The 14,130-nt window shown below is 46.2% G+C and overlaps 1 long non-coding RNA gene across 3 annotated transcripts in view; it reads right to left on the reverse strand.

Annotated features, from left to right (window-relative positions):
* The window catches only part of LOC137217345 (uncharacterized), a 240,702-nt gene that overhangs the window by 113,295 nt on the left and 113,277 nt on the right, over positions 1–14,130 (reverse strand). The window lies entirely within an intron of this gene.

A 14,130-nucleotide genomic window follows, 5' to 3' on the forward strand; every position in this document is an offset into this window, starting at 1 on the left:
GTGACTCTTAACCTGGCTGAGCAGGAAAATCTTTTTTCTTTTTTTTTTTAAACAAATGCCAATTTCTGGATCCCGTCCTGAAAGATGGGATGAGAAGGTCCAGAGTGTGGCCCAGCACCCCGCGCTTTTGTTTGAAGTGATTCTCAAGTGCGGCCAGGATTGGCAGCCAATGCTACCTAGCAGCACAGGTCTCGGCCCCTTTTCTGTCAAGGTCAGAGAGGGACTGTTCTAGGGTTTGCAGGCCATACTGACAACTACTCAGCTCTGCAGCTGGAGAGTGAAAGCAGCCAGAGAGGATGTGTAAACGAATGGGTGTGGCTCTGTTCCAATAAAACTTTATTTACATAAACAAGCACGGGGCACATTTGTCCCACGCTGTGATTGGCCACAGCAGATATAGTACTGGACCAGCGGCCTGAAACCTCCAGTGCATTGTCTAACTATCCCTCACTCGCTGGGGACTCAGCCACGTCCCCTCATGGCTCTGGGCCTCTGAGCTCACAAGTCCTTTCCAATACTGAATTACATCAATTCTGCAATCACAGAACTCATGGAGAATCCGTTACCGAGTGCTTAAGACAGGGCTACAGGGCTATTAAAAGATTCTTTCGTTCAACAGAGTAGGGTGTGCCTGTTCTAATGATTCGCTTTACCTCCTTCATAATTTTGACTTAGATCAGCCCTTTTCACAAGTCACAGGTGTAAAATATATTCCCTTTAGTAAGAGTTGAGAAGTACATTTAGTTTGAACTTTTGAAACAGACGCTGCTGTAATTAATCACTTTTCAAAGTCAACCTGAAGGGCATGCCACACACTCCAGAGAGTAGCCCCCATTCCCCTCTTTTACAAATTATTATTTTGTAAATTAGAGAAGCAAAATAGGTTGAAGAAGAGAGCTGCTTGTGATTATAATAGGAGCATAAAAAGAGACATGTGGAACTTGCAAGATCCCTTTCCCTGTGGGATGTACTTTCAAGAATGTAAAATAAAAATGGGGTCAAGGGCTTATGGAAGAACCTCTCTTGTCGTTGTCCTGTCTTAATATGGGTGATTTATGGAAAGGAATTCAGGTCTCCCTCTGAATCTTTTTCAGCCATGTTCTCTAAGAGAATTATAAAGGCACGACTAAATAGGAAGCATGGCAATTAACAAGCAAATGTGTCATGGCCAAAAACCAATTACCAATTAAGGAGAGACAGAAAAATGATTTCATGAACATTGGTTCTTTAGCATGGTCTATTTATCCTCAAAGCTCAATTTTTTTTTTTTTTTTTTTTTTTTTTTTGCGGTACACGGGCCTCTCACTGTTGCGGCCTCTCCCGTTGCAGAGCGCAGGCTCCGGACGCGCAGGCTCAGCGGCCGTGGCTCACGGGCACAGCCGCTCCGCGGCATGCGGGATCTTCCCGGACCGGGGCACGAACCCGCGTCCCCTGCATCGGCAGGCGGACTCTCAACCACTGCGCCACCAGGGAAACCCCCAAAGCTCAACTTTTGATGATGGTCATTAAAGGTTGTTTAGTAAAATATTTCAGGTAATAAAGCTTATCTCACCCCTTCCCCAGTCTATTCTCCCTTCAGCTTCGGCGCCCTCTCTCCCGCCTCTTTTCCGTCAAGCTTCGCAAAGGGCAGTTCAGATGTTCTGCTTCCGTTTCCTCGCTTCTCATCATACCTCCCCACTCACTCGCATCAGGCATTCAGTGTCTTCCATCTACCAAACAGTGTTCAGTGATGTCAGCAATGTCATCTGCATCCACACATATTCCCATGAATGTCTGGCCTCATCTCGGCACACAGCAGCTTTTGAGATGTTAACCCACTTCGGTTCTTTTTTAATCCCTCCCTAGACAACGCCATCCACACCGTCTCCTCCTTCGCCACTCTGGGCAGATGCCTCCCAAATCTCTATCTCCAGCTCTCATTTCCCTGCTGAGCTCAGCCCCATATATTGACCCGGTTACTTGGTCATCGCTTCCGGACGCCTAAGGGGTGCCTGAGATGCAATGTGTCCAAAAAGGCACTCGGAGTCTCTTCCCCCCAACCTTGCCGTCTCCAGCCAGTTTCACAAACCAAGAATGAAACGTTCATGTTTGATGTCTGCCTCACCCTCCGTGTCCAGTCTGTCACCAAGTCCTGTTGATTTTCTCTCTTAAAGAGCTCTAACTGACCTCCTCCCTACGCCTGCACAGAACCTCCAAGCTTTCACATCTCACTGACATAACCCGCTAACCGGTCTACCTGTAACCCATACTGCATCTTGTCTTTCAACTCATCCCCCAGGGCAGCCAAGGTAATGTCTAAGTGGGATCACATCACACATACCCCGACGTGCTGCTTCCACCATTCTTATCCCCGCTTCTGACCCACACACACTGACTTAAACTTTTTCAGAGTGTTCCGTGTCTTGATACTTTCCATGAAACTCCTCCACAGTGCCTGCGAGACCCTCCACGGCCTTCTCCCTGAATATTCCCCGAGCATCATCTTGGACCATTCTTGCCGTATTCCCTGCACTCCGGCTACACTGGCTGCTGTAGCAATGCTCTGCTCTGTCCCTCTCCTGGGACCACCCTTCCCTAACCTCCTTACCTACTGCTAACATTTTTGATTATTTCTCGACCAGCATTTCCCGTGAAGTGTTCTCCTCATCTGCCTCAACCTAGTTCCCCTAGAACTGCTTCACAAAGCACTCTGTGCCTCTGTTCATAATTACAGCTCAGCATTTCTTTCTGTAAATTCTGTTTACTACTTCTGTTTCTCTGCCACCACTAGACTGTAACATTACTGAAGTCTGAGACCAGGATCGACTTGGCTCAACGAGTGCCACACAGTACGTGCAGAAGTATTTAGCGTAGAATTCCAACGTCTCATGAATGCGTTCTGCTTGCAACTTTCTCTTAACCCCCCCCGCCCCGCGTGACTTCAACTCTTCTCTTTAAAAGACTTGTGTTAAAAATAAATCAATGAATAAGTGCTTCATATTGGCAGAAACCACATATACCTACAGGATGAAAGATAATATCAAAATAAAAGCTAGAAAATCTACCTGCTAGCAAATTCCATCCTGTCTTCATAGTGGCTTCAGGTCACCCAACAGAAAAGAAACCCTCCAAACTGGACGAGTAGATCTGCCCGTCAGTGTCTTTTATCATCTCCCCCCTGGCTCCCACCCCTGAATTCGAAGTCTGAAGTTGTGCTTATATAATTCTTAATGGCTCAGCTCATTCCACACTCTAAGACAATCCACGTGCAAATAAGATGAGCTCTAGGGCATCACCTAGACAAGGTGCGCGAGCAGGCGACACAGCCTCAACAGTTCCTCCAGTACAGATGGTCAAAGATACAGCACACGAACACTCACCCAAAGAAAGCTGGGGTACCTGTATTAACAGCAGACCAAGGAGACTTCCAAGCAAGGAACATTTCCTAGGAGCCAACAGTTCACCACCCTACCCCCAGAAGAATGAAAGTGGGAGTCAAGACAGGGTTAGTTGAGGAATACAGGATCTGGAATTGGCAAATTTGGGGCAAACCTGTCCAAAGGGAGTCGGTTATGCATTTTGCTTGGGCCTACTGCATTTTGGAGTCTGTTACTCCAATAGATAAGTTCCTGTAGATGAGGACAGAGATGACTGTTCCTGGTTTAAATCCCTATGTCAGGCCTTGGGGCAAATCCCTCTGGACGAGGCCAGGTTCAGAAGCAGCAAGAGACGCAAACAAGGATAAATGTCTAGCCCTCATCATGGACCAGTGAGCCGGCTCAAGGCCTCTGCCCTTCAGCCCCTGGGGGCTTGGTACACACAGAGAAAGGAGGGCGGGGCGTCCCAATCGCAGCACCTGTTACCGGTTGCCGCTTGCTCTCTCCCCGCATTCCGGACCTGGCACTCAGGACATCCTGAAATGGAGAAGGTTGCTGGTAGGAGGACGTTTGCAACTTTCAAATGATTGACTGGAAGCAGAAGCGCCAGGGCGTGAACCCTCAACCCCAGAGTTCACGGGGCCAACCAGCCTGCACAGCCCGGGCCCTTGATCCTGCTAGACGGGCAGCTCTCATTAAGCAATGCTGCTGGACTCGGTGCCAAAAACGTAAGGCCAGCTGCTCCCTCCTGGACTTCATTTCTAGGCTCCGAAATACATGTATTTCTAAAATTTCCAAGTCAGTCCATCTTTTCTTGGTGGAGGTGCTTGAACAACGCAAACATCTATTGAGCAACAGATGAGAGTCCAATCGTTCTCACAGATGGCTACGGGGAGACATCCCGGGCATGGAGGACAGCCCAGAGAAATGCCACAGGCCTCCCACTCCCTGCAGGGAACCAGGCCAGAGATACTCCTGGATCAGCACAGAAGCACTGCTCTGGGCTGCCGTCTGCACGATTTCAGAGTGACCGTACATGCTGGGGCAGCTGACCTTTAAAGGCAGCTCACCCTTCCTGAGGCTTTTGCGCTTAAAACCAGGAAGTCCTTGGGAACAGCTCTGACTGGAGGAAAATCAACACCGCTCAAGACAGCATCCGAGACACAAATGTGAACAATTTCCCTTCATGCTGTCAGACCCAGCCGTCAAAAACATCCCCAAAGTGCAAAGACCAGGCTCCGTGCTGCAGAAAAATTCCACTGCAGGGAGACTGAAATCACGACACCTTTACAGCTCTGGAAGGAAATGAGATGACTGAGTGTTACAATGCCCTGGTGAATTGGGTAAAAATGAGGAAGTTGTTCATTCTCGCTAATTACAGTCCGGGTGTCAAGTTTTCATTTTCAATTTACGCAGGATATTACTAACTCTGTGTGCTTATGTACTGAGGGTCTAATGAGATTGCCAAGTACAATCTTCCACCCTCATGGACACACAGGATGGGAAAGCAGGTATCTTTTGAGTATATTTCCGGATATACTCTCTCTTCCTCATCTCACTTGTTCCGTGGACAAAGTCGTCGTCTTCTTCTTTTTTGGGGGGCCGAGCACCATGTGGGATCTTAGTTCCCCAACTAGGGATTGAACCCATGTGCCCTGCAGTGGAAGCTTGAAGTCTTAACCCCTGGACCGCCAGGGAAGTCCCTGTGGACAAAGTCTTCTGATGCCCAGTTTCGACTCCGTTCAGTCCTTTCTCTAGCTGTCCCGTCTCTAAAGCAGGAGTTCTCTGCCTTGGCACCATGGACATCTGGGGTTGCAAAGTTCCTTGTTACGGGGCTCTCCCGTGCCCTGTAGGATGTATAGCAACATCCCTGGCCTCTGACCACCCCCGACCCAGGTGTGCCAACCAACTATGTCTCCAGACAGCTGCCAGATGTGCCCTGCGGGGTGGGGGATGGGGGCACAGTCACTCCTCTTTGAGGACCAGTGACCTAACGAACACTTCAATGGTGACATCCATCCTATATCATGATGACATCCCTTCTGTCCACGGAACCTTCTCACATCACCTTCCTACCAATTTTCTATTCCTTCCTCCGCTCCCAGGCCGCTGGGTCACTTGTGAGGAGTCTGTTGATATGCAGGCATTGTCCAGCTCACTGGCTCGACACCCCCGGGCCCGCCCAGTGCGCTGTCAGTTACATTGGCAGAGAGGGAGGCAGGAATGTCAGAAGAATAAACATCTCCCCCTTCTTCCTGGAACTGGAGCCCTCAAAAAATGCAAATACAGAAATTGGCCAAGATGGCGGAGTAGAAAGATCCAGAGCTCACCTCCTCTCATGGGCACACCAAAATCAGAACGATTTGCAGAACAACCATCAACAAAACAGACTGGAAACTACCAGAAAAGAACTTTTACAAAAAGAAGGAACCACAACAAGATGGCTAGGAGGGGCAGACTCACGATATAATCAAGTCCCATACACCCAGGTGGGTGACCCACAAACTGGAGAATAATTATAGTGCAGAGGTTCTCGCACAGGAGAGTTTGTTTGTTTGTTTATTTATTGGCTGTGTTGGGTCTTCGTTGCTGTGCACGGGCTTTCTCTAGTTGCGGCGAGCGGGGGCTACTCTTCATTGCGGTGTGCGGGCTTCTCGCTGCGATGGCTTCTCTTGTTGTGGAGCACGGGTTCTAGAGCACAGGCTCAGTAGTTGTGGCGCATGGGCTTAGTTGCTCCACGGCATGTGGGATCTTCCCAGACCAGGGCTCGAACCCGTGTCCCCTGCATTGGCAGGCAGATTCTTAACCATTGCACCACCAGGGAAGTCCCCAGGAGTGAGAGTTCTGAGCCCCATGGCAGGCTCCCCAGCCTGGGGGTCCTGCATCAGGAAGATGAGGCCCCGGAGCATTTGCCTCTGAAGGCCAGCAGGGCTTAATTTCAGGAGTCCCAAACGACTGGAGGAAATAGAGACTTCACTCTTAAAGGGGGAACACAAAATCTCAAATGCACGGGGACCCAGGGCAAAAGCACTATTTTGATAAGAGCCCGGGCCAGACCCACCTGCTAGTCTTAGAGAGTTTCCTGGAGACGCAGGGGTGGGGGGTGCCTGTAGATAACCCTGGGGGCAGAGACCCTGGTATCAGCCGTTCTGGGGAGGTTCTACCACGTGGACACTGGTGCACGAGGGCACCATGGTGGGATCCTCCCTCTAGCTCATTAGTGCCAAGACCTGGCACCACCCAACAGCTGGTAGGCACCAGCGCTATGACACCTCAGGCCAAGCAACTAACTGAGTAGGGACACAGCCCCACTCATCAGGAGACAGGCTGCCTAAAGACTTTCTGAGCCCACAGCCGCCTCTAGACATAGCCCTTAAACACAGGACCCAGCAATCCCACTACTGGGCATATACCCTGAGAAAACCATAATTCAAGAAGAGTCATTTACCAAAATGTTCATTGCAGCTCTATTTACAATAGCCCGGAGATGGAAACAACCTAATTGCCCATCATTGGATGAATGGATAAAGAAGATGTGGCACATATATACAATGGAATATTACTCAGCCAGAAAAAGAAATGAGATTGAGCTATCTGTAATGAGGTGGATAGACCTAGAGTCTGTCATACGGAGTGAAGTAAGTCAGAAAGAGAAAGACAAATACCGTATGCTAACACATATATATGGAAGTTAAGAAATAAAAATGTCATGAAGAACCTAGGGGTAAGACAGGAATAAAGACACAGACCTACTAGAGAACGGACTTGAGGATATGGGGAGGGGGAAGGGTAAGCTGTGACAAACCGAGAGAGTGGCATAGACATACATACACTACCAAACGTAAGGTACATAGCTAGTGGGAAGCAGCCGCATAGCACAGGGAGATCAGCTCGGTGCTTTGTGACCACCTCGAGGGGTGGGATAGGGAGGGTGGGAGGGAGGGAGACGCAAGGGGGAAGAGATATGGGAACATGTGTATACGTATAACTGATTCACTTTGTTATAAAGCAGAAACTAACACACCATTGTAAAGCAATTAACTCCAATAAAGATGTAAAAAAAAAAAAACAAAACCACAGCCCTGCCCACCAGAGGGCCAGGACCCAGCTCCACCCACCAACAGGCAGGCAGCAGCTCTGCCCTCTAGGAAGCTTGCATTAGCCTCCAGACCAGCCTCACCCGCCAGGGTGCACATACCAGACGCAGCAAGACTATAATGCTGCAGCCTACAGACCCAGCCTGCCCACCGTAGGCCAGACCCTGCCCAGGGACCAGCTAAGACCTGTCCCTGCCTACCAGCAGGCCAACGTAAGCTTCAGGACACCCTGGACCCTGTACACAACTGTCTCAGCAACCGCCCCCTCGCCACCAGTGATCTGACACCAGCTCTGGGATCACCTGGGCCCTGCAGCCAAACTCCAGGACACAGCTCTGCCTGCAAGTAGTCCAGCAATAACTCCAGGAGCTGGCTTTACCCACCAGTGAGCCAGCACTAGCCCTGGAATCCCCTGGGTTTCTACAGTCAGCTTCCTCATGACCCGGCAGCCTCCACACGAGGCAGGGTCTGGCAACCAACTGGATTAGGAGCTACCCAAGCCTACCAGGTCACCCACATAGCCCACCACAACAGAAGGACTCATCAGCCCTCACAGGGGAAACCCCTAAAGCATATAGCTTGGGTGATGAGAGGGGAGTGCACTACTGGGAAGCACAGGACGTGTCCTAAAGAAGGCCACTTCTCCATTCATCCAAAAGGAGCAGAATACACATTTTTTCAAGTGCACAAGGAACATGCTCCAGGATAGATCACATGCAAGGCCACAAAACAAGCCTCGGTAAATTTAAGAAAACTGAAATCGTATCAACCATCTTTTCTGACCAACAGTGCTATGAGGCTAGAAATCAACTATAAGAAAAAAATGCAAAACACCACAAACACATCGAAGCTAAACAATATGCTACTGAACAACAAATGTATCACTGAAGAAATCAAAGAAGGCATTTAAAAATACCTAGAGACAAATGAAAATGAAAGCATGATGATCCAAAACCTATGGAACTCAGCAATAGCACTTCTAAGAAGGACGTTTATAGTGACACAAGCCTACCTCAGGAAACAAGGAAAATCTCAAATAAACAATCTAACCTTACATCTAAAGGAACTAGAGAAAGAAGAACGAACAAAACCCAAAGTTACTAGAAGGAAAGAAATCATAAAGATCAGAGCAGAAATAAATGGAATAGAGACTAAAAAAACAAGAGAAAAGATCAATAAAACTAAAAGCTGGTTCTTTGAAAAGATAAACAAAATTGATAAACCTTTAGCCAGAGTCATCAAGAAAAAAAGGGTGATGGACCACATCTATCACATCAGAAATGAAAAAGGACAAGTCACAACTGACCCCACTGAAATACAAAGGACCTTAAGAGACTACTACGAACAACTATACGCCAATAAAATGGACGACCTTGAAGAAATGGACAAATTCTTAGAAAGGTACAACCTCCCAAGACTGAACCAAGAAGAAATAGAAAATATGAACAGACCAACTAACGTGAATGAAACTGAATCAGTAATTTTAAAACTCCCAACAAACAAAAGTGCAGGACCAGATGGCTTCACAGGTGAGTTCCAGCAAACATTTAGAGAAGGGTTAACACCTATCCTTCTCAGACTATTCCAAAAAAGTAAAGAGAAAGGAACACTTCTGAACTCATTCTATGAGGCCAGCATCACACTGATACCAAAACCAGACAAAGGTATCACAAAAAAGGTAATTACAGGCCAATATCACTGATAAACATAGACGTAAAAATCCTCAACAAAATATTAGCAAACCAAATTCAAGACATTAAAGGGATCATACACCATGATCAAATGGGATTTATCCCAGGGAGGCAAGAATTTTCCATATCCATAAATCAATCAATGTGATACACCACATTAACAAATTGAAGAATAAAAACCATATGGTCAGCAGAGAAATCAAGACGGCATAGTAGGAAGTGGGACTCACCTCTTTCCACAAATACCTCAAGAATATATCTACAAATGGAACAATTCTCACAGAACACCTACTGAACAAAAGCAGAAGACTTCAAACACCTGAAAGGACAAGAAAGATCTCCACATACCTGGGTGTGAGAAAGAAAAAAAAAAAAAAAAAAAGAGCAAGTGGGATGGAATCTGCACCCCCGGGAGGGAGCTAAAGGAGAGAAAAGGTTCCCGCACCCTGGGAAGCCCCTCACCAGTGCGGAGATCAGCTGGGACAGAAAAGGAGCTTCTGGGGCTTAGAGGAGAGCACAACAACGGGCTGGCAGCAGGCAGGACAGAGAGACCTACACAGAAGGTCCGTGCCACCATCCTGCACGCCCCAGCCTGAGACGCGTGTCCTCTGGTATGGGTGGGGGCTGAGTGCTGGAACTTGGGGTTTAGAGGACAGACCTGGGAAGAGGACTGCTGTTGGCTGCATGGAGACAGCCTGAAGGGGCTGGAGTGTGGGGCACCACAGTGGGGAGTGTTCTCAGAAGCAGCCCAGGCCGCCATAGAAACGGAGCACCATTGTTAAGCGGCATGCAAAGGGAGGGGCGGGGCGACCATAGCAGCCTCTTTCGCCACGTGCCAATCCCTGCCTCTGCAGGCTCCAGGAGAGGCTCCCGCCTGGGCAGGCCCTCATGCCCCGGCCACCTCCTTGGCAGCCCCAGGAGCAGACACTGGTGGGTTGCCCACATGCAGTGGTGGGGCTGAAATTACAGCTGAGCCCCAGGGGCTGTGCAACTCGGGAAGCGGAGCTGAAATCTCCCCTGGGCTGTGTGAACCACTGATCCATACCTCCACTGACGGCTTTGCAAATTCATCACCTGTGGAGCATCCGAATGGACAACAGGTGCTCCTGTGGCTGGGACAGGTCTGACCTTAGCAGCTGGGGGCTTTGTGGGTGCGTACACATGGGGGCTGGGCTGGGCCAGAGCCTGAGCTGCCTCCACAGCTCCCACAGCAGGTCCAGGTGCATGATAACTGCAGTCCTTGGACCTGACTTCAGTGGATCTGTCCTGGTGGCCTGGTGCAAACAGTGCCTGAGAGACACCAGGGCCAACTGCCGGCACACCCACCATTGAGGTGGAGCCGAGGGCAATGGCAACCACAGTGTGCTTTGTGAGCCCGCATGATGGGCGAACAGTGACACGACAGAGCACGCTCACAGGTGAACAGCTCCAGCGGAGGAACACTCAGTGGCTCCTCTCCCAGTGGGAGCCCTCCAATCCCACCTGCCTCACACGCAGATCAGAACTGTAGCTCAGAAACAGACCTGGGGGCTTCCACTCCAGCAACCAGGGAGCAGACCCTGCCCCTGACAGGGCAGTGACAACCACAGAGCAAAGAGGACGCCCCACTCAATATCCGTAACACCAGTCACACCTCCTACCAAGAGGTCAATGGCCAGCACACACGGAGGAAAGCGGCGGCAGGAATCCGTACTGAAAACAGCCCTCGCGCCAAAAAATATCAAATCCACGCAGGCTACACAGGGACATTCCCACATAAAGATAGCCCTCCAAGACCACAGTATAGAATTATTTCTAAACTCAAAGAGCAAGAGAAATACAAGTAAAATGAAGAAGCAGAGGAACCACATCCAAATAAAAGATCAAGAGAATTCCCCTCGAAGAACAAACAATGAAACAAACCTCTTCAGTCTAATAGACACCGAGTTCAAAAAGGAGATAATGAAAATACTGAAGGAATGAAGAAAGGCTATTGACATAAATGCAGACTACTGTAAAAAGAACTAGAAGCTATAAGGAGGAGCCAAGAAAAATTAGCGAATTCATTTGAAGAGAAGAAAGCTGAAATAAAGGCTATGAATAGGGACCTCCCTGGTGGTCCAGCGGTTAAGACTCCACGCTCCCAAGGCAGGGGGCCCGGGTTCGATCCCTGGTCAGGGAACTAGATCCCACATGCCGCAGCTAAAGATTCCACATGCCACAACTAAAGATTCCTCATGCTGCAGCTAAAGATTCCGCATGCCGCAACTAAAGATCCAGCACATGGCAGTGAAGATCCTGCACGCTGCAACGCAGATCCTGTGTGCCACAACGGAGACCCAGCACAGCCAAATAAATAAATATTTTTAAAATAAAAAATAAAGGCTATGAATAGCAGAATGAATAAGTGATCTGGAAGATAAAATAATGGAAATCATCCAATTAGAACAACAGCAGAAACCCAAATGAAAAAAAAAAATGAAAGCAATATAAGAGACCTATGGGATAATAGAAAGTGTGCCAATGTATGCATAATAGGGGTTCCAAAAGGAAAAGAAAGAGAAAAGAGGATTGAAAATGTATTTGAAGAAATTATGGCTGAAAACTTCCCAAACCTAGAGAAGGAAACACATATCCAGATACAGGAAGCACAGAGGGTTCTGAACAAGATAAACCCTAACAGACCTACACCAAGACATATTATAATAAAAATGTCAAAAGTGAAAGAGAGGATTCTAAGGGCAGCAAGAGAAAAACAAAGAGTTAATTACAAGGGAACCCCCATAAGTCTATCAGCTGATTTCTCTACAGAAACGTTGCAGGCCAGAAGGGAGTGGCAAGAGATATTCAAAGTCCCGAAAGGGAAAAAATCTGCAACCTAGGATACTCTACCCAGAAAGATTACCATTCAGAATGAAAGGAGAGACAAAGAATTTCTCACACAAGCAAAAACTAAAAGAATACAGCAGTACTAAACCTATCCTAAAGGAAATATTAAAAGATCTTCTCTAAATAGAAAAGAAGTAAGAATATGGAGGAAAGGGAAGATCACAATTGGAAAGTAAATCACTTAAATAAGCCAGTACACAGATTTTTTTTAAAAAATCAAAAAATTTCTGTGAAAGCAATGATAACCACAATGAATAGCAAAAGGATGAACATGAAGATGCAAAAGAGGACATCAAAATCATAAAATGTAAAAAAAAAATCATAAAATGTCAGGGAGGAGAGTAAGAGAAGGTAGATATTTTTTTCTAGAATGTGTTTGAGCCTATATGACTACCAGTCTAAAGCAAGTAGATATAGAGGGGTTAACATACTTAAAAAATAGGGCAACCATAAATCAAAAACATACAATAGATTCACAGAAAACAAAAAGAAGAGAACAAAAGCATAATACAAAAAAAATCATCAAGCCACAAAAGGAAAAACAAAAAGAAAGGGACAAAGAAGAAATATAAGATCAATGGGAAAACAAGGTTTAGAATGTCAATAAATAGATATCTATCAATAATTACCTTAAATGTCGAGGGACTAAAGGCTCCAATCAAAAGACACAGAGTGGCAGATTGAATAAAAAAAAAAAAAACAAGAGCCTACAATATGCTGCCTACAAGAGACCCACTTTAGGGCAAGGGACACACATAAAGTGAAGAGATGGAAAAAAGATATTTCATGCAAAGGGAAATGACAAGAAAGCAGGGGTCACAATACTCATATCAGACAGAACAGACTTCAAAACAAAGGTTATAAAGAAAGATAAAGAAGGACACTATATAATGATAAAAGGATCAATACAAGGAGAGGATATTATACTCGTTAACATATATGCACCCAATATAGGAGCACCCACATACATAAAACAAATACTAACAGACATAAAAGGAGAAATTGACAGGAATACAATAATTGTAGGAGACTTTAACACCCCACTCACATCAATGGACATATCTTTGAGACAGAAAATCAATAAGGCAACAGAGATTCTAAATAACACAATAGAACAGTTACACTTAATTGTTATCTTCAGGACATTACATCCAAAAAAAAGCAGAATACACATTTCAAGTGCACATGGAATATTCTCTAGGATTGACGACATACTAGGGTCCAAAACAAGCCTCACCGAATTTAAGAGTATAGAAATTACTTCAGGCATCTTTTCTGACCACAATGGCATGAAACTAGAAATCAACCACAGAAAAAGAAATGAGAAAGAAAACAATTACATCTAAACAACATGCTACTAAAAAACCAATGGGTCAATGATGAAGCCAAAGAAATTTAAAAATACCTAGAGGCAAACGACAATAAAAACACAACCATACAAAATCTATGAGATGCAGCAAGAGCAGTTCTTAGAGGGAAGTTCATAGTGATACAGGCCTTCTTCTGGAAATAAGAAAAACCTCAAACAAACAAAACCTAAAGTCAGCAGAAGGAAGGAGATAATAAAGGTCAGAGGAAATAAGTAAAACAGAGATTTAAACAACAATAGAAAAAAAGTCAGTAAAACCAAGAGCTCGTTCTTTGAAAGGGTAAACAAAATTGACAAACCGCTGACCGGCTCACCAAGAAGAAAAGAGAGGAGACCCAAATAAACAAAATAAGAAATGAAAGAGGAGAAATCACAACTGATACCACAGAAATATGTACTCAAATTGATGGGAAGAGGTAAAATTGTCATTATACACAGATGACATAATATTATATGTAGAAAACCCTAGAGACTCCACACAAAAACTACTAGAACTGATCAACGAATTCAGCAAGGTAGCAGGATACAAGACTAATGTACAGAAATCAGTTGCATTTCTTTACACTAACAATGAAATATCAGAAAGGGAATGTAAACAAACAATTCCTTTTAAAATGACATCAAGGGAGTTCCCTGGTGGTCTAGTGGTTAGGATTCAGCACTTTCAGTGCTGTGGCCTGGGTTCAACCCCTGGTGGGGGAACTGAGATCCCGCAAGCTGCGCAGTGCAGTCAAATAAATAAATAAAAA

Source organism: Pseudorca crassidens, chromosome X (genome assembly GCF_039906515.1).
Source record: "Pseudorca crassidens isolate mPseCra1 chromosome X, mPseCra1.hap1, whole genome shotgun sequence".
In the NCBI taxonomy this organism is placed as follows: Eukaryota; Metazoa; Chordata; class Mammalia; order Artiodactyla; family Delphinidae; genus Pseudorca; species Pseudorca crassidens.